At 41.3% G+C, this 27177-nt stretch overlaps 1 protein-coding gene across 3 annotated transcripts in view; it reads left to right on the top strand.

The window, feature by feature from the left end:
• The first annotated feature begins 910 nt into the window (after positions 1-910).
• Positions 911-27177, top strand: part of LOC119652512 (regulator of G-protein signaling 17) — a 128009-nt gene continuing 101742 nt past the window's right edge. Inside the window, exons 1-2 of one of the 3 annotated variants that reach the window (XM_038056710.1) lie at positions 911-1390; positions 2631-3102. The gene's annotated coding sequence lies outside the window, so the exon portion shown is untranslated. Of the gene's footprint in view, positions 1391-2611; positions 3103-27177 lie in introns of all 3 variants that reach the window. The other 2 variants (XM_038056718.1, XM_038056733.1) reach the window with 2 other exon arrangements.

Genomic DNA, 27177 nt, shown 5'->3' with positions numbered 1-27177 from the left:
ACAGGAAATATAATTTTAATAACATTAGAATGAAATATTTTCCTAAGTTTTCCTTTATGATTTGATTGTTGACAATCATTCTTTCGCAAAATAAAATACTACACAAACATTTAGCAGAAAAATTAATAATTTTTCACAATTTCTTCATCATAATGTGCACACTACTATTATTTTGACCGCAGCTGTTTGAGCAAAAGCACTAATCTTGCTGTTTCCCCCAAAGGTTGGGTAAAAGGATAGCTGCCAAATTAATCTAATCAAAAGCAATCATCTGTCTAAAAGTTACACACAAAATTTGCTTAAAATAATAATACCCCAACACCCTTCATGCCACCTGCGGCAACTTCAAAAGAATGTCTTTCATATGATATCCCCTCGGAAAGCACCCTCGAATAATCCCAAATACTATCATTGTCGCCTATCAAAGGTTAATTACCTCTGTGTGCAGTGAATGAGAAAAATCAGAAAGATTTGTATGGGGGAAAGCGGGTAAATCCTGTTCGCGCGTACACCACACAAACCAAGATCATTCATTCAAAAATTGGGAGGAACATTCTAAAAAAAGAAAATTCCGCACTTTGCACACAGAGAGCGAGTTGCCAGGGAAAGCACGAGGGGTGAGACGGCGCACTCTGCCACAGGAGAAACACCTGAACGCGGAAATGTCTCGGAAAAACCATCTGACGGCTGCCTGACAATGACGGTGAAAGCTGTGCTAACGGAAAGCGAGAACGGCACGGCACCTTCAAAACATCAGGCGGCTGGCACTCTCTGCTTTGCTCAATCACTTTCCGAATTTCCCACACATCAGAGCACATGCATGGGGGCTCAGTATGGTACGATTTGGAAAACTTTTGCGGGAAATGTGTGGAAAAGCGAGAAAGCTCTACCCTGCCTGTTTTGAAAACTTTTTTCGGGGGAGAAAAACGTAATGAAAACACAACGAACGACGCCATATTGCATTGTGCGCGGTTTCGCCCTAAAACGTACGGCCAAGAATTTTCCAACATTTTTTTGATAGTGGGCGCCGCGGAAATTTTGGGAAAATTCGGCAAAAAATTCAGCTAGAGAACTGGAAAGAAAATGAGTGAACACTGCAGAAAACATTTTCTGTGAGAAAGCGCTGCATACTTTCTAGTTTTCCCGAGGAAAATCGTGTAATCGGCTGGGAAATTAGTGCGATCCGTGGGTTATCTGTGCGTTGTCAGAAGGATTATTCGTACAAAGAAATTTAGATTGGAAAAAATGTGTAACCGGGCGTGAAGCGTTGACGGAAAATCACTTCAGCAGGAGCAGTAAACGATAACCCCAGGAAAATTAACTTTCTAAAGGACGAATCGGCTGGAAAAGTTCGGGACGAGAAAATCTGCCTGCTTTTTATCTATCTCTGGTACGAAAATTGATTGTTTCGCTAACAGTATGTGTGAAAATTAGAAATGTTTGAAAGGTTCAGAGTCGAGTGTGTTTTCCGACACGATGACCTGGAAAATTGAAAGAAAGCAGAGAAAACTTCCGAACGCGAATAATTAACATACTTGAGCGTTCCGACTCCGTGCAGTTTCAGTGGTTTTGGTTGCGCGAAGTGGGGTGGAAAATCGCTCGAGAATCATCCAAAAATAATTTGCCTAATTTTGTGATAATCTGAAACAATGAGGCTTCGTTCCAGATAGCCATATGATACGCAGGGAGGAAAAGGGTGCAGCGCAGGAATTCCAGATAGTTCACTTTTCAAGAGGTGTCGATTTGAAGTAATGTTTTCTTTGGATTTTCCACCTTCAGCGCGAAAAATTGCATTGCGTCTGTGTGCCGTCGTTGTCGTTTTCTATCAACGAATAGTGCGTGAGTGCTCCTCATTTGATTGTTCGTTCGACAACGGCAGCCGAAAGAGTTTTCCACATTTTCATTTCACTCCGCCTACACGTGAAGCGTGGCAAATTGGTAGTTCCTTCTTAACTTTCCTACGAGCAGATTTTCCTCAGTGCCATTCGGCACATTTCTTCTAGAATCAATGAAAAGACTACAAATTTTAATAAAGGAAAATCAGCCACTTCTCGCTGATATCTCTGATTTGTCACGATAATTTTCCTACAATTTTCCGGCCTCGTTTCCCTTTCCATACAATGATTTGACCCTTCCGTTTCCGTGTCATATGTGAAGAATTTTCGGATCCTGCGTCGTGTCCTGAAAGGGACGTCCGAAAACGACAACGGACGATTTTAATTGCGAGTGAGCTCAGTGTTCCGAATTGGAAAAATTGGGGAATCCCGTCCGGAGAGCGTCTTTGACAGTTCGGAAAGCGACGGAAGGACAGAATGAACCCCGCGATAGGGGGAATTCCATGTCTTCGGCTATCATTCATATTTTTTTCAAGATTCCTAGAGTAATTCACCTAGTTTTTATCGCTTTTAGGGAAACAGATGCGTGAAACTTAGGCGGGAGAGCCCGATGGAAACTCGAATAAAAGTTTTTCTTTGCTTTCATTACGATAGGCCTCTGGCTTCAAATGTGTGAGTGTGTGTGATGTTCTTTTGATGCTTGATCCTAATTTACAATCGCGGCAATAAATCGTTTATTTTTCAACAATTTCCGAGGACTTACAATTACTATGTAGCACCATTGTTCCATTTTAGGTGATCGACAAACGTATGTGATAACGTAAAACTCTTATAAATGTTCACTTATAATCGCGCCTGTCCATAATAACAAACGAAAATTTCCTTCGGAAAATAGGTTTTATTCTTTCATTTTCGACTTCATGTTACTAAAAGAAGCGAAAAAACGCGTGTGCGTAGCGAAAATGTTGTTTGCGTTAGTGTTCGTTTAATTTTACGTGAAAAGAAAATTCAAAACACTGTGATATCTTTAAATTGAATAAATAAAAAAATGTGTTATTCAAATTAAGCAAATTAATAAAAAACGGAGAAAAACAAAGAGAGGCGAAAAATTCTTCGTGGAGAAAAAACATTAGTCCGGAAAAACCCCTACGTAAACGTTCCAAGATTGCCATCAAAATTCAGCCGCACAGAGAATTATTTACTTTGGAATAGTAGCAGTCTACGTCAAGGATTAAGGAGAGGCTTTCATTCGATAATGAATAATTAAGTGAGTATGTGGAGAAACTACTTGGTACTGACAAAATAGAACTTTTCAGCGTTATTTGGGATATTTTTAACGGAAGAAGTGTAACCAATTTCTTGTTATCTTGGAGGGGGTAAATTTGAAGTTTACTTCTGTGCGATAGTTTGACATCATAGGTACTTAATGGTGGCGAAGGTGTAACTGTTTGGTCGTGTCTCGCTTCATGATTTCTTTCAAATAAATGCTCATGGATTTTTCACATTTAACCTAATACATCTGTAATATGCCGAATAAAATTCGGTTACTTTTGGTGTCCATCCTTTTCCCGTTTGTCGTTTTTCGTTTCCATTTCTTGTACCTACCAACTTGTGTGTTATTTTTCTTTCTTTCTCCAAATTGGATTTAGTGGGAAAAAGTGCACGTGAATCCTAGTAGGGATCACGACCATTTTGCGATATTTCAAAATTTAGAAGACCATTATGAGCTTGTATGCTGGTGAAAAAGTTTATAAATGGTCATGTATTGTAGGGTTTTAAACGCTTAATCTATATATCAAGAGATTGCGCAAAGTTGACAATGGTGAAAAAATCTAGTAATTCTTGCTAACGTAGACTGGACTTGTGTAGAATGGAGTACGATCTATATAATAGCCTTTTAATAATAACATCTTTGGCTTGCACTTTACCGAGCATGAGAAATCCCTTCGGGACTTAATCCATTGTCTCTACTTTACTCCTGGAATGCATCGCGTATCATGCACTTTTTTTAACAAGCGAGCTAATTTAGCATTTATAATTTAATATTGTAATAAATGTTGGGCACTACACTATTATCTGAAAGTCCTTTAGGAGAGGACTATTAAAGTTCCAGTTCATAATAAGGGCAGACTTCATCATTTAAGGCATAGCTGGAGCCGTCTGTTACTATAAAGTTAGAATGAAAGCTTTTTCCTAGAATCTGTAAAACCTTTGGAAATTATTTAAAGGATATTTGCCTACTTAATGTCATATGACCAGTCGGATCTAGTGCGAACAGCTTTGGGCTGTAAACATCATTTCAAAATACCTGGAGGGCTATCTTTGGGAGAACACGTGAAGCCAAAAAAAAATATTTAACCTTTTGTATTGCAGGAGTTACGATGCCTGGTTTTCTAAAAAAAAACACAGAAAACTTTCAGAAGGGATGGTCAATCCGGTGTGGGCATTGTAAAACTGTTAGAATTGGCTTCCTCCGCCTGCACCTACATATACGTAAATATGAGGAGGACCTAATTGTAATGGAATCTCTAAGAAAGTCGTTGCGATCGTTGAGAGTTTGCATAATTGTAACCCCTTCAATCTTGTGATAAAATTGATTTTGTCTTCCCATACTACCCATTATAGGTAATCATTTGTCGTACAATTGTGTATACTGCAATTCCGTGGTAGTTATTTTTTTGGAGTAGTCCCTCTTTTTTCCAAAAATGGATCTGCAAATTATTAATGCTTCTTCCACTGAATCCCTGTTTCTGGTTTTATGGCAGTACTTGCTAATGGGTTTCAGTTCGTGCATGGTGCTATCACAGTCCCAGAAACTCAGATTGCGTTTCTGTTTAAATTGTTATATCGTTCTGGTATATCGAGTTCCCCATTCTCTAGCAACTTATCCATACAAAAGGTAAACTGTCCTTGATCCTCGTGCGCATGGGATCGGTTGTCGAAAACATTGTCGATATCTATTCACACAAAGGTATTTATTTTGCTTCCATTGTGCAACCTGAGTAACCTGCGGAACGCCTGCTGAATCAATCCTTACTTATACTTCCACGCGGTGTTTGCTGGTGGTTCTCTCTTAACGGAAAACTGCAGACTTCTAGGAGGCGGTAGAACGAACCCCCGAGCCTGTCTTAGATATGATATCAAAATCATACTTGGGGATTTTAACAGCCAACTAGGGGCGGAGCCCGTATTCAGGCGATACGTTGCCTCCCATAGCTTACATTAAAATACAAACAATGACGGACTGCGGATTATTCAATTAGCAGTGTCACACGAAATGATTGTTGGAAGTACTTGGTTTACGCGGAAAGCGGTCCACAAACAAACGTGGGCCTCTCTAGATGGGACCACTTTCAACTTGCCCACGTGCTGATCGAACGCCGCCACCTCTCAGCTTTGATGAATGTCAGAATATATATGGGGGGGGGGGGGGGAGGCCAATATAGACTCGAATCACTATCTTGCTATCACTATCCGAGCTCGAATTACAACATCACCTACAATCCCCTCTGACAATCAGGTGAGAGTAAACACTGTAGCCATCCACAACATAGCTCTCCGCAACACCTATAAGAGGGAAATGAATGCCACAATAACGCAGTCAACAGAGATCCTGGAGATGAAGCATCAACAAATGATCTTCACAATCACCTGAAGAACGTTATCATAAATACGGCCACAAACACACTTGGCCCAACCTGCAAAAAAAGTTGGAACGTTTGAACGGATTGGTTTGACGATGAATGTAAGCTAGCAACGGAACGGAAGAATGCCGCGTACCGAATAACGTTGCATTCTCAAAGAACGCAGGCATGGGCGGAGATTTATCACGAACTCCGGCGAGCGAGAAATGACTTCACAGACGGAAAAAAGAAAGCCTAGGAGAACCAACAGGTTCGTGAACTCGAAAAGTACAGGAAGCAACCGCACCAGGTGCGGAAGTTTTACCAACAAGTCAGCAGGATGAAGCCCTACACACATCGATGCTCATCTGCCGAGACAAAGAGGGAAATCTGATTTCCGATAAAATGGACATATTGGAGCGATGGATTGAGTGCTTTGATAATTTACTGAACAACCAAAACATCGGCGGTTTGGAGGTCCCACCAGCTGAAGATGACGGACAAATACTGCCACCACCAAGTTTAGGAGAAACAGTCCGTGCAATTCATCGGCTAAAAAATCATAAGTCGCCAGGAATCAATGGAATTACAGCCGAATTGGTTAAATATGTAGGCGACCAGTTACACCAAGTGGTTCATCAACTTATGCTCAAGGTATGGGACAGCGAATCAATGCCTAACGATTGGCAAAGAGGAATTATCTGTCTCATATATAAAAAGGGACATATCATACAGTGCAGCAATTATAGAGGTATCAACGCTGAGTACCATCTATAAGATATTCTGCGCTATCTTGCTAGGCCGGATAGCCCCATTTGCCCAGAACACCATTGGCCTATTCCAAAGAGGCTTCATGCCAGGCAAATTAGCGACAGATGAGAGGCAAGCGATGGAAAAACTGTTGGAATATGGACAACAGTTGCGCCATCTATTCATCGACTTTAAAGCCGCCTATGATAGCATAGCCAGGGAAAAACTGTACACGTCCATGAGAGAATTCGGTATCCCGACGAAATTGATAAGACTGACTACGCTGACCTTGACCAATGTGCGAGGCCAGATAAAGCCAGCAAGATCATTCTCGAGACCATTCAAAATCAAGAACGGTCTACGACAAGGGGATGCCCTATCATGCGTCCTTTTAACCTGGTCCTAGAGAAAGTAATCCGTGATGCTCACGTAAATGCGAGCGACACGATCCTCTTTAAGTTCACCCAGCTACTGGCCTATTATGACGATATCGACATGATGGGAAGAGCGACCCGAGACGTACAAACTGCCTTCATCCAGATCGAGCAGGCGGCAATAGACTCGAGATCTTGGGTTGCACATCAACCCTCGGCACAAAATCGGGATATCTGGAGTTCCTTAATAAGGCAGGCCTAGGCCGGGTACCGGTTGTTGCGCCGTTGATGATGATGATGATGACAGCGAACCCGCCAAGAACCATTTTGAATATAAGTTCGTTTGTCCAAAAGAAGTCAAATGCTTGGATTGAGGGAACATGCTCCTGTAGACTTGTTGTGGACACTAGGTCTGGAGTTCATTTTATCGTGTAGCTGAAATCATGCTCTGTTCCGCGCACATATCTGAACCCGACTTGTTGCTTGGGGGTAATATCTTTGAACTCATCGTGCTGGACTACACCAGTAGCCTACACATTTTCAAAATTCTTTCTCAGGATAGATAGGAGGTTGTACTAAAATTCTCATGGACTTGGATAAATTTTGCAACTTTGCACATAGGAAAGTATCCATTCTTAATGCAGTTGTTGAACTTGAGAGAAGCCCGAAGCAAAGTTTTGATTATAATAATAAGAAGGTCTATTAGTCCGGTCGGAAGAATAAGATTGTAAAAATCAAATGATTCTGCGATTATTAGACAGACTAAATAGCATGGCTATTTGAGGGTAGAATAGCGTTAAGTTGCCGGTTGAAAGTTTTAACCGGGATTTGTAGTTTCTTCACATTGGCGCAGATAGGCTCATTCTTCTTAGTTAAAACTAACTTTTAGAACTTGAACTTGTCCGCACTTATTAACATGTTGGAACATGTAAGAGCTTGGTTTTATGTTGGCCCAATTCCGTGATTAATCTTTGCTATGGAATTTCACCACTATTTTTCGGATTTTTGACATTTAACCGACAGCTGGGTGCATTGCGGGCTCTTTTGGCGTAACTGACAGGTCGAACTGAACATGAATGGCGGGTTTTTGTAACTTACCGAATAACCAGGCTTACCATAATTACATCAATGTGGTTTTGCTGTAAATGGGACAAGACATTCTCGGTGGGACTGGTTTCCACTCTTTTTTCAAAAATGACTTTTTGAAGAAGGGTGCATTTCACCTTCTTGGATGTAGTGGATGGGCTCATATGTGGTACTGAAAATTTAAGATTATGACTTAATAGAGATGCTGGATTCTTCTTATGAAGGAGTTTATCTTTTCTTGTCACATAGTTGGTGATGGATTTAATTAAGAGATGTGGATGAATAAGGGAAAGTTTTACAATAGAGCCCTTTTACAAATAAAGTTAGGTTTCGCAGTATAATGGGAGTACTGATGGTGGCATGAAAAGTTTTCTCTGCATTAGCAGGAAAATATGAACATGGTCATCATTGGGTTCACCGAATATGAAGCTACTTTCTCCACGTTATCAAAATAGATTTTCAATCCTCTTTCTTTCAGAATTTTCGGAAAGGCCGACACATTTAATTTGTATTCGCATGTGCAATCCCCTCTGACAATCAGGTGAGAGTGAATACTGAAGCCATCCACAACACAGCTCTCCGCGATACCTATAAGAGGGAAATGGATGCCGCAATAACCGCAGTCAACAGGGGTCCTGGAGATGAAGCATCAACAAATGATCTTCACAACCACCTGAAAAACGTTGTCATTGATACGGCCACAAAGATACTTGGCCCCAGCCGCAAAAAAAGTTGGAACGGCTGGTTTTACGATGAATGTAAGCTAGCAACGGAACGCAAGGATGCTGCGTACCGAGTAAGAACCCAGGTCTCTGAGTAATACATGGCGACTGGTAAGATCATACTCTTGTACAGTAAGAGCTTTAAACCTATGGTGAGACGTTTCCAGCGAAACAGTTTTTGTAAGCTGAAATAGGCTCTGTTGGCTGACAACAACCGTGCGCGGATTTCTTCGTCATAGCTGTTATCGGTTATGATTTTCGACCCTAGAAAGGAGAAACTTTCAACGGTCTCAAAGTTGTAGTCTCCTATCTTCATTGTCTTTGTTTGACCAGTGTGAATCGATGTTGCTCGTTTTTTCGGTTCTGGTTTTGGCGCTGAACTTGCCACCATGTATTGCCTTCATTAATGTGCATCTCGCGTCACTTGCTTGATCTGGATGAAGGTAGACTGCACATCTCAGGTTGTTCTTCCCATGATGTCAATATTGTCAGCGTAGGTCAGCAGTTGGGTGGACTTGAAGAGGATGGTGCCTCTCGCATTTACATCGGCATCGCGAATCAATTTCTTCAGGGCCAGTTTAATGAAGACGCATGCTAAGGCATTCCCTTGTCTTAGATCGTTGTTGATTTTGAATGGTCTCGAGAGTGATCCTGCTGCTTTTATCTGGCTGCACACATTGACCAGGGCCAGCCTAGTTAGTTTTATCAAATTTTGTTGGGATACCGAATTCTCTCATGGCCGTGTATAGCTTCCCTGGCTATGTTATCATAGGCGGCTTTAAAGTCGATGAAAAAATGGTGCAACTGATGTCCATATTCGAGGTGTATAGTGCTTCGTCTTGCTGATTTGTTGGTAAGACTTCCGCGCCTAGTGGGGTTGCTCCCTGTATTTTTTTAGTTCACAGACTTGTTGGTTCTACCAGGTTGTCTTTTTCCGTCTGTGAAGTCGCTTCTCCGCTCTACGGAGTTCGTGATAAGTCTCTGCGCGTGCCTGCATTCTTTGAGAATGCAACATTACTCGGTATGCAGCATTCTTCCGTTCAATTGCTAGCTTACATTCATCGTAAAACCTCAAACCAGCCGTTCCAACTTTTTTTGCGAGTTGGGCCAAGTATGCTCCTGACCGTATCAATGATAACATTCTTCAGGTGGTTGTGAAGATCATTTGTTTATACTTCATCTCTAGTACATCTGTTAACTGCGGTTATTGCGACATCCATCTCCCTTTATAGGTGTTGCGGAGGGCTGTGTTGTGGATGGCTTCAGTATTTACTCTCACCTGATTGTCAGAGGGGATTATAGGTGGTGTCGTAATTCGAGCTCAGACCATTACGACTCCCTATATGTTCTTGCATTCATCAAGCCTGACAGGTGGCGGCGTTCGATCAGCACGTGGTCAATTTGGAAGACAGTGATACCGTTTTAAGAGGCCCACGTATGTTTGTGGACCGCTTTCCGCGCAAACTAGTCCATTTTCATTGGTATCATTATCAAGTACTTGCAACAACCATTTCGTGCGATATTGCTAGCTGTTCAATCAGCGGTCCGTTATCATTGGTATCCTTATGTAAGCTATGGGCCCCGACGTATCGCTTGAATAGGGGCAACAATTTCCCAGAAATCCTTGACAATAAACGCAATTTCACAAAAACAACTGATCTATGAGCAAAACATTGCTAGTAGTCTCTTCGTATCACAACGTCATCCTGAAAACAATTGAGTTGACTCTTTGGCGAGGTCTTATGAACCCTGTGCCCCTGCTTTTCCAGCGCCACAGAATTTGTCGCCATTAGCTCCGTATAACTCAGCTTTCAAGACCTCGGGTTTCCCTCCTTTTCGGAGGAGTCGCCACCTTTATCTTCTTGGAGGGTATTTTCTATTCCTATGCATGTTTTCGAGCTGATCTTAAAAGATAGAAAGTTGTGAGAAATAATTTACAAGAATGATTTCTTGCTCAGATAATTTCTGTTTTGCTTGTCCGGCAGAATTCATTTCTTAGCTTTCAGCCGACTTTCTTAATTCAAAATTAAAAACGCTCTTCTTTAAAGACACTTTTGGGTTGCCTAAATGAAGTTTCTTTAATTCTGAGTAGATGTCGACTGAAAGAAATACATTGGTTGGGAAATAACAACATGTGGTTGCTTCTAAAATGGTGCTCCCAAATCTACGCAGTCTCCTACGCAATCCCAATACGGTAAGAAATTAGTGGCAAAGAAATTATGTTAACCAGAGAGAATACCAAAAAAATATGTAAATACATATATCAGCTGGATAAATGAAACAATCACTATGTAAACACTACGCCAACGGCTTTCAGGTAGAATTAATTTTTGAAATTTCTGGAATTTCTGGGAATTTTTCAAATTTAAAAGTATATTCATTCTCCTGGCATTTCAGACTATAAAGGTGACTAAGTAAATAATGTTTTCGTAGAAAAAGAAAACCCACCCAGATACTCAAGGTCAAGGCATGGATTTAGATGAGTTATTTGAAAATCCAAGAAAAGTCAATTTAGAAAAATAATCATCCTTTTTCAAGTTGAATTTTAAATTTTATATTCCTTACATGCATCATCCCGTCCCTGGAATTCTTGTTCATCTTTTGCTGCGTTGTAATTCGTTTGGCACCAATTTTTACCGTTGCCATCAGAGAAGAAAGATGTAATTCTCAGAATCGGTTGAAGTTTACTGAAAAGGAAAGAGCATTAAAATTATATTTTTAAAATCATCGTCATCAACGGTGCAACAACCAGTATAAGGCTTGCCTTTAATAAGGCTGTCATACGGAAGGTCGCGGTTTAAATCTCACTGGTGGCAGTGGGGCGGGCTTAAGATCTAGATTTGAGATGTTCGTTGAAATGTCGATCACAATGAACACCAGTTGTGGAGCGCCACTTTCTCCAAGTTGCGCTGATCCGTAAAGCAATTGTATAACGCAGTTATCCATTGGCTGGTAGCAGCTCTGTTCTGAACATCCATTAGGCAATCATTCCATTTTTGGACAAATTGGACGAGATTATTTTTACTATGAGCGCTAGAAAAACATCATCTGCATAAATCAGTGTATTGGACACTCGATGTTCGATATCCTGTGTGAGAGTTTCTATAACAAGAACAAAGAGGATGGTGACGGGGTGGTTTCTGAATGATCCCCGACAGAGACACGAAGCGCTTCTGATATATCCGCCACACTTCGCAATTTTCTTTTCAGATCGTGGCAGAGCAATTGGATCAAGCGCGGGAGTTCTTCTGGTACTAGGAGTTGTCGTAGAACATACCCGGTGAGTTTGTTTGCAACGCGGTCAAACGCTTTTTCCAGATCCAGAAATGCAATGTATCGCGCAGCGTGTACTGTATCAGTAGATCGGCAGATCTTTAGGAACGCAGTTTGATTCTGCGATGTCACGGAAACTAACCGTTTCAAGAATACCTTTGAAAATTTTCATGGTATGGGACAGAAACCGGTTCGGAAGGTAAATTGAACACTCTGCTCGACTACTTTTCTTTTTCCATATTGGATCGTCGGGTGCTGTTTCCCTGATTTCATTCGTTTTATTGCTTCCTTGACTTTAGTCGTATTGACAGTTACGTCTCCGTGCTCTACGTGGGTACCTGTTTCTGGGATTTAATCCCACGGTCTTCTTAAGACACGGATTGATTTTGTGACCACAATCAGAGACTCAGTAGTAGAGTGCGTGGCTCAGCATTCATACGGGTGGATGCAAGACCTACCTAAATCTCTAACGAACTAAGGAGTAGAGCACCCGTGTTGAAACGCAACACCACGCCACGACACGAAGGTCTCTATTCGTTTGAACGTAGCCCACAAGCCCCATGAAGCTCCAACTAGGGGCCAACCGCAACAACCGAACTGAACGTACATACAACAGGAATTCTCTTGAAGTATGTGAATTCAGGGTCTATCCCGGTTCCGTGGTACCAGTATACCCTTGGTAAGGTGTCGTGACTTATTGCCACTTCAGATGAGTTCCCGTGCAAACTCGGGCCTGATCGCTCTAATTAGGCCTTTGGAGCATTGCCTACTGCATCACAGCCGGAAAACCAATGTGATACGCATTGTGGATCGTGATTTTAATTTCGTTCCACGATTTCTCGACATTCGCAATAGATGATAATCACGAAAGTGAGATCATTTCTTCCCTTTTTCCACGAAATCGCTCCCATTTAATGCAAGGCGGGCCAGTGCGTTGCTTTCGTTGTTTTATTGGTGATTTACACAGCAGCAATAGATGCGATGGTCTCAAAGAGGATGATTTGCATTTTACTGTTCCTACTATAAAATGTAGGAAGATGAGATGATCCTTTGATGAATCATTTATTCAGTAGTAGAAAGTCATGAGTGTCCACAAAATCCACTATACACTCGCCACCCTCCTTGTGTGTCCCAAACCCTTTCTCCCAAATGCGCATATTGCCGTCTGCCTTTCCGCCCGCATAGGCATTAAGATTACCCGCAATGACGATATAATCATCAGCAGGTCTGTTACAGGTCGTTATATCGAGAAGTTCAGAAGTATTTTTCCCCCATCGAGTCAACCTGTCTGTGCTGCATATGTGCAAAGAAGTGAATCGTGAGATCAGCAACGTGCTACCTCTATATACCTGATATATCCCTTTTTTAAGTTAAAATCGGTTCAATGTCTGTCTGTCTGTCTTTTTTTTGGTTGGGGAAAATCCATCATGGATACGCATGCCGGATTCTTACCGACTAAAACCTCCCATATTTTCTCCACTCTCTCCCCGCGTGACCACAGTTCTGGTATTGCTTCGCGGGGCATTTCAGGTCTTAGCTGTTCACTCTAAATAAGCTGCTGCCGCCTTGCGTGGCGTTAATTGTAGTAGCTTCCCTTTGTGGCGCACCAGGATTCGCGGCATTCGAAATTCATTTCGAATTCTGCGAATACCAGCAGACAGATGACGTCACCGGCGCTCTCCACTCAGTTTAGACCTCGCTACAGGAGTGAAGAACAGAGTGCCATATAGGGGACGGAAAGAGTGGAGAGCGCCGGGGACTTCATCTGTCCGCTGGTATTCGCAACATTCGAAATAAATTTCGAATGCCGCGAATCCTGCCGCGCCGCATCACTCCGCCCCCAGATGAAACCGAGGGGTTTCAGCGACCGAATCCAGAACTGTGTTCCCTATCAGTCCTTGAAACGAACGCGCCGTTGTTTAGGGGTTCAGCCTGGACAGGGAGACCGCCTTTTTCGAGTGGCAGACCGCGAGTGAGCTCGTGATCTGGCACCCGAACGCTGAGCGTCCAGCGTCGCCCGCATCTCGGCCACATTGGCTGTTAAGGCGGCTATTTCGCGCCTTAAGTCGCCCACCTCGTCCGATGGCTGTTGAACGTACGATTTTGTCCGATTTTTATCGCCGCTGTCTATACTGGTGCCGCGTATAAAAGTACAGAGCTGACGACTCGCGATAAGAGTAATCGTCGGCTGTGATTCGGGCCGTCCACATTTGGAAGCATCCTTGCCAGTGTTGAGCTGATTGTCGCCGCTTTCTGCCCAGTAAGCTTTAGGTGGGGTTTAAAGCTCAGCTTGGAGTCGAATATTACTCCCAGGTATTTCAGCGAAGGCTGGGAGCTAACAACGTGCGCTTCGATGCAAATTTTAACAGTTTTCTGTTTCCGCCGCTTTGTGAAGAGCACCAACTCTTGTGTTCGGCAAGCTCCAGCCCGTGGTCTTTAAGCCAAGGCTTGATCGTCCATATATTCTCGTTCGCATATATCTGTACTTCATCGGGGTGATTGGATATTATGACCACTCCACCGTCATCTGCCAATCCGACGACAAAGACTTGTTTAGCTACTGGAAGTCGTAAAACGCCATTATACATTAAGCTCCATAGCAGAAGGCCCAGAACAGATCCCTGCGGAACTCCTGCCGTTATTACATACATCTTTGACCCTTCGTCCGTATCATAAAGTAGCTTCCGCTGTCGGAAGTAATCGCAGATTATATTTAATATGTATTTTGGTGTTTGTGCCGCGGTAAGCGCTTCAATGATATGGTTCCATCTGGCAGAATTGAAGGTGCTCTTGATGTCAAGAGTCAACAGTGCGCAGTATTTTCCTTCGTCGTAGGCTTTTCTGGCTAGTTCAAAAACCAGTTTGGTAGGATCAACCGCTGATGAGCTTTCCGGAAGGCAAACTGCCTATTCGATAAACAACCTCCACTATCAATTAATGGATATAACCGGTTATAGATTACCCACTCGATGACCTTGCCTATTGTATTCAGAAGACAGATAGGTCTATAGGATGTTGGTTCACCTATCGGCCTGTCTTCGCGATCAATACAAGCTTTTGTGTTTTCCACTCTGCGGAGAAATCTGTAAATATCCGTACAAACATGCTTGGTGCCATTCTTCGTCTATGGTTACTGGAGGTATGTCTTCGGCGCTCATTGTATCATTGGGAAGATTGTTCCGGATGTTGGGGGAACAATGTCGAAACTATCTCTCACAATAATCTAGGGCACATAATAGGAGAGGACCTTTTGCCTTTTATTGCTGATATAACGGACTTGTACGCTCCTCCCCATGGACCTGAGTCTGCCTCATCACAGAGTCGCTTGAAGTAATCATTTTTACTTTTCGTGATGGCCCATTGTAACTTTTTTCATGCCTGTTTATATTCGAGGTACCGTTGTTCATACTCTGGCATGTTTCCTCGGCTTTGACTCCGCCTTCTGGCCTTCAAGCATTGCATACGACACTTCGCTATTTCAGCGTTCCACCAGTAGTTCCGAGAGTGTGCACGTCTTGGCATGGAAGCGTCACATGCTCGGTATATCTGTTGGGGCAGCTGCGATTCTTTTTCTATGGCCGTTCCAGTAAACTCAGTATTCCACTGCAATACTTCAAGAAATGTATCTTCATCAAGTGTTCTTGATGACCAACCTGTTTCTGGTTTCTTCAGGTGAGGATTTATTGTTCGGGGTCCCTTTTCAATAGTAATATATATCGCGTGGCGGTCGCTATGCGTGTATTTTTCGCTAACATGCCAGTGTAGATGCTTGACCAGCGAATCACTTACAAAGTAAGATCTACAAAGGAGCCTAGTTCTCCACGCCTAAAGGTGTTTACGCTTCCGATGTTTGCCAGGGTGACGTTTAGGCAGGAGAAAACCCCGAGTAGGATTCTTCCCCTTTCAATTGTTTTCTGGCTTCCTTATTTCATTGCCCAAGCGTTGAAGTCGCCAGGAATAATTTTGGGGTTGCGATATTTGGCGTCTCTCGCCAGTCTATCTAGCATGTTGCAATACTCTAGTATTGTCATACTTGGGGCGGCACAACAGCTGTATATGTAGAAGTTATCGACCTTAACCCTTACAAAATGGTGTTCGCGGTGCTCCATTGCTTGTTGTAGGGCTCGATTGCCGCAAGCCCAGACCGCAGCTTTTCCACCTACGTCCCCATACGTGTCAAAGGGAGGTGTACAACTTTTTTTCACCGAATGTAGTCATGTGGGGTATCAAATGAAAGTTCTCGATTAGTACTTTTCGAAGTCGGTCTTAGTTTTGAGAATTGTTAGAAAGGCGGGGAGTGGGAGGGGTGTACAGTGATGACCCATTCTCAGAAACTACCCAGCCGAAAAATTTGAAGAAAATCATGAAGCTGCCTATGGTGCCCCGGCCTCACAATACTCTCCATATCGATATCTGTTCAAATTAAGTTAATAATAGTATATTACCATATTTTTAGGAAAATTTGGTAAAACCCCCCTTAAGTTTATCCCAGAGTTATAAAAGAAAGCTGGTAGTACATATATATGCATATATAAAATATAATATAAAGCATATTATCCCCAAGTTTGATCAAAATCATACTATTAGTAAGAAAATTACAATAGTTCAAAGTTGTCCTTAACGTGTAAATTTACAACCCAAAGAACTAAATCTGACATTCTAAATGCATATACGTAACGGGCTACGGGATAGTTCTACACTCAAATATACTCACAGAAGAAGCAAACAAAACCTTTCATACCTGAAGCGCCCAGCATCCTATTTCCCGACTTGTTATATATGAGGCAGATAATGCCTCTTTGCCAATCGCCAAGCATTGATTCGTTGTCCCACACCTTGAGCACAAGTTGATGAACCATTTGGTGTAACTGGTCGCCTCTATATTTAACCAATTCAGCTGTAATTCCATCGGCTCCTGGCCGATGAATTGCCATTGTCCGTCGTCTTCAGTTGGCTTGACCTCCAACTCGCCGGTGTTCTAGTTGTTCAGTAGTTCATTAAAATACTCAACCCATCGCTCCAATATGTCCATTCTGTCGCAAATCAGATTTCCCTCTTTATCTCGGCAGGATGAGCATCGAGGTGTATAAGGCTTCATCCTGCTGACTTGTTGATAAAACTTGCGCACCTGGTGCGGTTGCTCCCTGTACTTTTCTAGTTCACAGACATGTTGGCTCTCCCAGGCTTCGTTTTTCCGTCTGTGAAGTCGTATATTATTTGCGAACTATAATTCAAACATGTGCTCACAGAAAAGTCTTTGAAAACCCCCTTTTTAGGGGTTCCAAACAGATATAACCCCTTAAGCACGAGGATTCTACTTGAATAATATAAATTTCCAAACAGATATAACCCCTTAAGCACGAGGATTCTACTTGAATAATATAAATTTCTATGGCTCCTAGTTACCCTTTCAATGTAAATTGTAATTGTTGTTCTTTAAATAATTACAATATGAATAACTAAGTCTTTGGAAGGTAAAGTTAAAGACAAGTCTTGGAAGCGTCAGTGCTTCCGTTTCGCTGTTACTACATAAAGCAGATTACAAGTAGGCTTGGATGTAAAACTTTACATCATTGGAATTTTTAACATAGAATTCAATAAATACTCGTATGTGCTCCGCTCTGCAAGGAATAGTTCTTGTTTGAGTATCTTCTGTATATTTGTTCATTTCATGGGCTATGCTTATAAGTAGCTCACCCTGTGCGTCTATTTCTCATTAGTTCAATACTAAGTATTCTGCATAATTAAACCTCCTTCTATTGTATTTGCGCTATGTAACCACATAGTCTGAAAGTATTGGATATAATGCAGTTCTCCGTAACTGAAAGCAGTGTAGTGGCCGTTCGGTTTACTGCAAACAGATGTAGCCATCACAACGATTTAATGTTCAGAACTATAATGAATTTTGTTATTGAATGCATTTAACATATGCGCCTGAACGATTCATCAACATATATCGACCATGTTTCAACAATAATATTTACTAAATTTATTTCCCGTAAATAACGTCTAGTTTGCCAGTAAATATTTGGCGGGAAGATATTGTAACAGTTATTGGAGAAACTGATTGTTTTCATTGCTGCAATAAGCATAAATTTTCTTTATATAATATGCAATTGGTTAAAAATGTATTTATTAAATTACTATAAAACCTATAAAACATAATTTCAGGTCAATTTCTCACCCCTAGTAGTATGCATGTTTGCTTAAATACGTACAATGAGCAAAAGTGAAATTCGGAAACCGTCGTAACAAATACATAAGTGCTCAGAAAGGGAGTAAAAGGAGTCGTTGCAGTTTGTTTTTTGTTGCGTACAGTCTATTGGACATAATGCAGAAGGAATCAATGAAAAAGGATAAACTTTGCTAAGGGTAAAAAACAACTCTAAAATATTAGGCGAAGGCGGCTTTACGGTTTCTTACTAGGGTAGAGGCAAATCGACAGGACATGACAGCGGATTATATTGAGCGCGAAATCCGTCCATATTTTGAGAACAAAAGAACAAGTCGAAATATCGGAAGCTGGCGCTTCGGGTATAAAGGTTTTGTGTTCATCTTATGTAAGAAATTTCAACGCACATTTTTCTATCCGTATATAGCTACAAATCCAATATAATCCTTCATATTTTTCCAAACTACGAGACATACGTACATATTACACCCATAGAAATTACGCTCACTCTACCCGCAAAGTTCATTAGCACGCATATACTATATACCTACATACACACATGTCTGGTTGACAAATAACTAAACAAGTCGGGAAACCGGAAGCTGGACGCTTCAGGTACGAAAGGTTTTGTGTATTTCTTAGTACGTAGCACGTAATGTATGCATATATTATGTGAGAATATCCACTTTCGGATGATATTGACATGCATAGTCTTGAATTTGCAAGGAAGCGACAACTTTGACGTATGATAACTTTGTTAGTAATAGCGCTATTTCGACCAAACTTGGTGAAATCATGCTCAATGTTATACCCTATATTACTGCGAAAATTCATGGTGCTAACATGAACTTAAGGGGGGTTTTGCAGCCAATTACTAAAAATTATGGTAATATACTATTATTAACTTTATTTGTACAGATATCAGTATGGAAGGTATTTCGGAGCTCAGGCACCATATAGTGGCAGCCTCCTGATTTTTTTCAGATTTTTCGGTTGAGTAGTTTCTGAGAATGGCCCCCTTAAAGGAATGGTCACTTTCAACCCCCCGCACTCCCCACCTTTCCAACAAATGTCAAAACCAAGACCGGCTTCGAAAAGTACTAGCCGAGACCTTTAATTTGATATCCCACATGAGTATATTTGATGAAAAAAAAATTTACACCCCCCTTTTGCATGTATGGGGACCCCCCTTTAAATTCGACGTAAAAGGATGTAACTCACTGTATGTGTGAGCGTTCACAGTTCCCACCTTTCCACCAAATTTGGTGTCAATCGCTATAACCGTTTCTGAGAAAAATGCGTGTGACGGACAGACAGACAGACAGACAGACAGCCAGACAGACAGACAGACGGACAGACAGACAGACAGACAGACAGACAGACAGACGGTAAACCGATTTTAATAAGGTTTTGTGTTTACACAAAACCTTAAAAACTAAAACAAAATAATTCTCTGCGACCCAATTCATAAGAACTCATTTCGTAGTGGCATTGACAAATTGATATGTGATGATGACGTCATGCGACGCCAGGTTGTGCACGAAATTCACAAAAAATTGTAAAGTTTCACCCTCTATAACTTTGTTAATAATAGTTGGATTTTCTTCAAACTTGACCAAATTGTGCGTTATGTTCTTCATTATACGCATGCAATTTTGTACTTCTGGGATGAGCATAAGGTGAGGTTTCGGGTAAACTCTAAAATATGGAAACATACTATTATTAACTTTATTTGAACAAATATCGGAACCGGATATATTTTGAGGCCTAGATTTCGTAGAGATGTACCACTGCGATTTTTTTCAGATTTTTCGGTTGGGTAGGTTCTGAGAACGAGACCTGTTACACTTTTTGGGGGTCATATTTTGAGCCCTCACTCCCCTATCCCCTATTTCACCCAATATCAAATACTCAACCAGTTTCGAAAAGTACTGATTGAGACCTTTCATTTGATACCCCACATGGCTACATTCTGTGAAAAAAAACTTTTCACCCTCCATTCACATGTATGGGGAGCCCCCTCTTAAACTTAACACAAGATGGCGCCACTTCCTGCATGTAAAGGGAACACCAGATTACATACTCTCACCAATTTTCGTGACAATCAGTCTAGCCGTTTCCGAATAAATCGGGTGTAACAGACAGACAGGCAGACAGACAGACGGACAGACGGACACTGTCTTGATTTTAATAAGGTTTTGTTTCACACAAAACCTTAAAAATCGTAATAATGACATTAAAAACTCAAAAAAGGCTAGTTAATACTCCGCATGGAGACCTTTAACATTATATACACCCTGACCAAACGTTGGATACATTCGGTTGTAATTTCTTCTCTTTATTCGCGACGACGTTTCATCAATTATTTTTGCTCGAAATTGTTGACATAATCCCTTCTCGATAATATTCCAGTCCAAAGATTGTGGAGAGGGTTTGAGTAGCTTCGGACAGCTGAACGCTACCAGATGCGTGTTTTTCACGCTCTATGTTTCGGCATAACTTGAATGTTTGACAAATACCCGGTTTCTTTTCGCTAGAATGCAATTTTTTAGGTTTTCTTTGTAAAACAAAACCTTATTAAAATCGGTTCAATGTCTGTCTGTTTGCCACAGGCACTTTTCTCAGAAACGGTTAAACCGATTGAGACGAAATTTGGTGAGAAGGTGAGACCAGTGGACCCCCAGACATGCAGTGAGTGATATCCTCCAACGTTGAGATTTAGGGGGGGTTCCTTTTTTTGCCAAATATAGTCATGTGGGGTATCAAATGAAAGGTTTCGATTAGTACTTTCCGAAGCCGGTCTTAGTTTTGACATTTGTTAAAAAGGCGGGGAGTGGGAGGGGTGCAAAGTGATGATTTCTTTAACCAACCCATTCTCAAAAACTACCCAACCGAAGTTTATCACACAGTTATAAAAGTTAGTAGTAGTATGAAATATAATATGAAGCATATTATCTCCAAGTTTGATCAAAATCATACTATTAGTAACAAAGTTACAGTAGCTCAAAGTTGTCTTTACCATGTAAATTTACAACTCGAAGTGCTAAATCTGATATGCTAAATGTAATATTCTTAACGGGTTACGTACAAGTGGGATAGTTCTACGCTCAAATATACTCACAGGAGAAGCAAACAAAACCTTTCATACCTGAAGTGCCCAGCTTCCGGTTTCCCGACTTGTTTTTTAATATCGATGATTGCAGAATATCTACAGTCGATTTTTTTGTTTTTTATGTTGGTACGAATATATGCTGACAGTTTCAGTATATAGCAGTTTTTGATTATGTGTGAGAGTCGTAGAGGCAAGAAGAGTTTCAGATGTCGCAAAAAATGGATGAAAGGATTTGCAGAAAATTTTATGTACAAAATGGAATTAAAAGCTCAAAACCATGTGCTTAAAAAAATTTTAGTAGCGGTATATGGTCTTGTAGGCTCTTGATGAAGCTTGCTCTGAATGTCCCAGTACGTTAACAACTGATGAAAACGTTGAAAACGTGCAGGAAATAGTGCAGAAGGATGTTCATATCGCCGCCAAAGAAGTTGCCGATGATGTTGGCATTTTGATTGATTCATTCATTAAAATTACTTAGGACAAACCACTAAGTAATTTTAATGAATGTTTCGGGTATGAGATGTGTTCCATGGAAGTTTGTTTCAGAACTGTTTAATGTTGACTAGATGAACCGCCGCGGGAATAAAGCTCAGAAGCTGTTAAATAACGTCAACATAAGTACATGGTTGCCAACATAAGTATATGGTTGCCATTTTCATCTATGCGCCATCGTTCGTGGTTACCTGAAATGCGCTTCAGTTTCTCTAGGACTTCCAGTGGCGCCCGCAGCCCTTTTCTACTGTTCTGCGCGACCCAATCATCGACTATCTCATTAGAGTGGATTGCACTGCGTGGTGTAGTCAGCAATGCAATTGTCGCTCCTGCTTAATGTGTAACCTACCTACTACCACCTATCCTTTCTGATCACATCGCGCACGGATGCAGACGTGTGTGCCGACCAAGTTCTTCAGTTATAACAGTATCAGAGCGGCGTACTTCAAGGATATGACCAGTGACGAAAGCCCCTCCTGCGTAGAATACGCCAGATACACTCCTTGTTCATGCGTCAAAAGTTTTCTCAAAATCATTGAAGAGCACGCAAAGTATGGATTAGAAAAGATAGAAAAGTATGGCTCTCTCCCTTCCTAAATCTGAATATCGTTAACTCTAGTGAGAAGCTTAAGTTCGAGATATACCGTAAGCCAACAGGAAGGCAGAGAATGATATCAGCAACTTTACACCATACATTTTCCAAAAAAATAGCAGGCTATAATTGCATGATTCACTGACTGATTACATACCCTCCTTCGGAATACGGTTTCAATAAGGAACGACAACATATTATTGACACCGTTGTTAAGAATGGGTATAATCTCAGACTGTTGAGAAGCTAATCGTAAGGAAAATCAAGCAACATAATAGGCATGCCTATACAAAACTATTCTTCCAGCACAAAGAGGCCACAACCAGGCGGATAAGCGTCCCGTATTCCTACCTATTTAACAACATCAGGAATTGGATAAAAAAGTTTCAACTGAAAGTCGTAGGTTCAAGTCGATCGTCCACCAATTGTTTTTCGAAGCTTTGTACTAAAGAAAGGGGTCAGTCGCTCCCGAAATATATATTACGTTTAAAACCAAAAATTGTAGCTACCCCTTGTTCATTAATTTTATACTGCGCACATTGTTCCAAAATGATTCGTAGGGTGTTGATATGGACAATGCAGGAGGATATGGAGCGGAAACCAGCATGTCCTCTATTGATCAAAATTTTCGAGGTGTTTTTTGATACGCTCCAGGAATATTTTAGGTATTATTTTTGCGACGGCAGGGAGCACACAGATACACTTCCAATTGTCACACTCAGAACGGGTGTTCTTCTAAACGGCCATCCCCATCTTCCACTCTTTAAGAAAGATCTTCAATTTCCGAGATTTCCGTACGAGTGGAAGCAGTAAATTCGCAGTAACTGCAGATGCAGCGATAAATAACTTTGCGGGAAAACCATCAAGCCCCGCGGATTAATGGCGTTTGATTGCATTGATGGTCGAATTAATTTCTCTTATGCTTGGAGGAGCAGTTAATAGCTGCACAGTTGCTAACAATTCCACCCGCAAGAGGCAGAAACTCACCGGATGTGATACGATTAAGAACTGTAGTTAAGTGTTCTTCCTACCTCTTCAGTTGTTTGTCATCTGGGATGAGAAGTCGACCATTAACGTCCTGCACAGGACCATCGGAAGGTTTGGAACCATATCCAAGTGTATGGTGATGTGGTATAAACTTCTGAAATCATTGTGTTCTTCGGTTTCTTCCGCTTCCCTGACACACTATGGGCACACTACGTTGAACTTTTGGACGGCATTGGAGTTCGAGCGCGTTATACCCGCCATCACTCGCATAGAGCTACAATAGAGCCTTCAATCCTTTACGTTCATCGTTTCGTCGAGTCAGTCAGATCTTGTAGTGCCCCTTCGGGATGTGGTCGATGACCTGCGTTTTTGATGACGACCAAATGCTCATCGATTTTGTCAGCCGGTCTGTCTTCCGAGCTGTCAAGCCAAAGCTGAATTATACAAGCGGCCGTTCTTGAAAATGGGGGTCGCAACTCTCGAACCCTATGAGTAGTGGCGGACGCAACCTTCTATCGCCTTCTATCGTTCTATCTGGAAAACATACAGTCTCCAGCTCCGCGATCTCTTCTTTCCACCAATAGTTTGATCGCCTTTTTGTGTGGACTCACCGCCTCGGCATGGCAGCGTCGCATGCAAGCGATGGAAAAACTGTTGGAATATGGACAACAGTTGCGCCATCTGTTCATCGACTTTAAAGCCGCCTATGATAGCATAGCCAGGGTAAAACTGTACACGGCCATGAGAGAATTTGGTATCCCGACGAAATTAATAAGACTGACTAGGCTGACCCTGACCAATGTGCGAGGCCAGATAAAAGCAGCAGGATCACTCTCAACACCATTCGACATCAACAACGGTCTACGACAATGGGATGCGCTATCATGCGTCCTCTTTAATCTGGCCCGAGAGAAAGTGATCCGTGACGCTGAGGTAAATGCAAGAGGTACGATCCTCTTCAAGTCCACCCAACAACTGGCCTATGCTGACAATATCGACATCATGGGAAGAACCACCCGAGACGTACAAACTGCCTTCATCCAGATCGAGCAGGCGGCCATTGGGGCGAGATCTTGGGCTGCACATCAATGAAGGCAAGACAAAGTATATGGCGGCAACGTCAGTACCAACAACCAACCAACCAACAACATCAAACCGCACTGGTCAAACGGGAAGAATAAGGATAGGAGAATACAACTTTGAGATCGTTGATATTTTCTCCTATCTAGGCTCGAGAATCACAACCGATAATAGCTACGAGGATGAAATCCGCGCAAAGTTGTTGGCAGCCAACAGAGCCCATTTCAGCTTAGAAAAACTGTTTCGCTCGAAACGTCTCACCATAGGGTCAAAGCTCCTTCTGTACAAGACAATGATATCGCCAGTCCTCATGTATTCCCCGGAAACTTGGGTTCTTAAAAAGAAGAATTGCGAACTGTTGGGCGCGTTCGAAAAAAGAATCCTCTGAAGAATTTTTGGCCCCTTACATGAGAATGGACGTTTCCGTAGCCTACATAACGACGAAATCTATAAGCGACACCACGATCGTCTGGTCGTGGATAAAATCTGGCTCAATGGGTTACGTGGGCGAGTCACTTAATCCGTATGAATGAGGATGATCCAGCCCGGAAAGTCTATAAGGGCAATATTTATGGAAAGAAGACGAAGAAGACCCTGCCGCGTCGAACTTCCTCTTTTCCGACTTGCTTTTATTATAGAATAGCATTGAATGAAAAATATGTTTAAACAACACAACCCCAACTAAGAGACGTTAAAAGTTACGGAAAGCCATATTGTATATTTTATATGTAGCTAGAGATATTGTATATTTTATGTGTAGATAGAGAACTCTTTTATTTTTAGCTTCATCTCTTCTAAGAAATTTTTAAAAGTTGTTCGGAATATAGTGATTGAATTCCGAATAATTCTTCAGAGCCAAAAAAATTTCAAAAAAAGTACGTAAATAACAGCTATTAATGTGGTTTGCCCCCTTAAGTTTCCTTTGTTGCTGTTGAAGTTAATTTCAAGCACCTGCAAAGAAATAGTCAAGTTAGGCAACTGAAATCGCAGTTTCAGCCCAGTCTCCTAAGCAATTTTGGGTTAAGGATTCCTACTCTGATATTAGAATGGAATTCTGCAGAATTTAATGCTCTTTGGAACATTTGGCACATTCCGCAGCGGGGTCCAGCCTCATGTCCAGAAAATTATATTGTTGGAAGTAAATTTGAAGCTAGTGCTATATAATTTGCTCCGTGTTGGGAAAAGGGAGGCTTTTTCGAGCAAATAAATGTTATTTCTCTAATTGGATATTTTTTGTTTTGAATTGCTAGATAGAGTTTGCAGAGATGTTTTTTTTAAGAACCAATATATTTTTAGCCTTTATGTTATGTGTTTATATATGATTTTATAGCATATTTTATATGAAATCAGATTTGTAATTTCAATTTTTAAAGAAAGTTGTAATAAAGTATCTACTCTCATACTTGCCGTTTTCACCAATATTTTATGCGAAAAAAAACTCATTTAAAACTCAAATTTTCTACCAAAAGCTTTAACAAAAATGGAAAAAATTGACAAATTTGCGAATTAAAAGTTTAATGATTTGCTGCATTTCGTTTCGTAAAAATAATTGCTTTCCCTAATCCTTTTTGTCAACGATTACCCGGGGATGTTGGCTGGGATTCAGGTCAGGGGTTTGAGCAGGCCGTTGAAAGACGTTTAGGTGTTTTCGGCTAGCCAACTTTTCGTCATTAGAGTCAAAAGCTGCAGATTATCGTACTGCATAAAAATCCAATCGTTGTCCAATTAGTCGTGGGAATGCTGTAGTATAGATCCCGATAATAAACTACAGTATTTGGGTGCAGTCATTAAATTTACAGCTTTAAATATTGCGAGAACTGTATCACGAGAAAAAATAGACCGTGCCAGCATAGACCCGCCTCCATGTTTGACCATCGGCAATTGGTATTTGACTTCCTAATATTGTCCGACAGATGGTGGAATATGACGAATCCCTGCTGTAAATTGCTGAAAAGAGCATACATTTTGATTATCTCGAATTATTAAATACGGCGTTCTAGTTTGACGCACCATTCAATGTACTCTTGCGGTAATTATATCCTTGCGTAACAGTTTTTCCCGATATTATTGGCTTTCGTGTGGGTCTGAAAGCAATCGGTGTTGCATGCCTAGACATTCAACAATATAATGTAACATAAATTAGACATAAAAAAGCTAATTTATTCGGTTGTGTTGGTCGCTTTTCCGGCTTATTTTATAATGAAAAAAAAATACAAATTTTATTTCTCAATGCCGAATAGTGAGTTTTTAATTGCTCATATACCGGTATTTCGAGGACCAGTTGTCGTCTTCCTCAGTGAGTTTTTGTCTACTAATTTCCAGGGCCACGCAAAATACTTCTAACCGTACCTACGACTCCCAAACTTCCACGAGTTGTCAGCGTAATCTACAACGTGAGGACGCCATTTTGAAGGGATCTTTGCACACGGTCCTGAACCTTATTTGATATCGTCGGACATTCGCTACCCTTCTTTCTTGCAACGGGTTTTGTGTTACGGAATCAGACGTCGAGATGTTGAATTTCAAAGTAACTACTCTCTGACTAAGGCCTTTTCGCACCATTTTAACGATAAACTGCTTAAGATTCTCGGGAAATTGTTTCCTAAGAACACAATAAGTGAATAATAAACTAAGAAAATTGACATCAATTTTATCGCTGTGTTTTCGAAAGTGGCCTGCTGCTATGAAATGAACTCAAGAACTAAATTCTGTCATTGCTTACTCCACCTGGAACGTTGTAATGAAGTGAGCACCCTGATTGCAAATTACCCTGTAATTACTGAAATATCTTCCACCTACCCTTATCCTGTTTGCCCCGATTCGTTAAATCATTTTTTACTCTCTTCCACTCTGATTTCGTTTGAATATCTTTCCTGAAGGCTTCTGGATCGGATACATTTGTCATAAGTTCTAATAAAAGGACACCATAACGACAACAATACAATTCCGTTCTAGTACATCATACACTCGTCGATATTGTAACGAAGATGACGACAGGCACGTCGATGAGGACGTTAGACTCGCGACGACTAAGAAATCAGATCCAAGACGTGGCGATAGCAGGATGGGACATTTCCTC

Source organism: Hermetia illucens, chromosome 1 (assembly GCF_905115235.1).
Source record: "Hermetia illucens chromosome 1, iHerIll2.2.curated.20191125, whole genome shotgun sequence".
Lineage (NCBI taxonomy): Eukaryota > Metazoa > Arthropoda > Insecta > Diptera > Stratiomyidae > Hermetia > Hermetia illucens.
Note: the sequence above shows the minus strand (reverse complement) of the source record. Positions and strands in the feature narration are given on the sequence as shown.